Genomic DNA, 569 nt, shown 5'->3' with positions numbered 1-569 from the left:
CCTGGACTATAGAAGGTTCACCTGGACTATAGAAAGTTCACCTGGACCTGTCATTCTGTGTTTGTTTCTACTTCCTGTCCTCAAACCCAGCTGGTTGAAGAAGATGGCCGCTCATCCTGATCCTGGTTCTTCTGGAGGTTTCTTCCTGTTAAAGGGAGTTTTTCTTTCCACTGTCTCCTCTGTTCTTGCTCAGGATGAGAGACTGTGATGAAGTGAAGTTTCAACACAACCTGCTGCTTCTTTAGAGAGAACTTTACTAATTGTCTTTTTTCTGTATGTGAATGTTTCTGTTCAGTGAGTGCCCTGAGACAACTTCTGTTGCGACTTTGAGCTATAGAAATAAACTGAACTGAATATAGAAACTTCTAAAAACCATCACTTTTCACCTGATGTTCAACATTTGCTCCCCTGCAGCCTCAGAAGCATCGATCAGGTGTAACACTGAAAACAGCTGCTATAGATTCCTTATAGTTGTGTTTAAATTCACCAAATGGGAAGCAAAATGTCTATATATATATATATATATATATATATATATATATATATATATATATATATATATATATATA

General features: G+C 36.9%; 1 protein-coding gene across 1 annotated transcript in view; it reads right to left on the bottom strand.

Moving 5' to 3' along the window:
- The window catches only part of LOC119424191 (rho GTPase-activating protein 44), a 62,609-nt gene that overhangs the window by 941 nt on the left and 61,099 nt on the right, over window positions 1–569 (bottom strand). The window lies entirely within an intron of this gene.

Source organism: Nematolebias whitei, chromosome 17 (assembly GCF_014905685.2).
Source record: "Nematolebias whitei isolate Nwh7 chromosome 17, NemWhi1, whole genome shotgun sequence".
Taxonomy (NCBI): Eukaryota; Metazoa; Chordata; class Actinopteri; order Cyprinodontiformes; family Rivulidae; genus Nematolebias; species Nematolebias whitei.
Note: the sequence above shows the minus strand (reverse complement) of the source record. Positions and strands in the feature narration are given on the sequence as shown.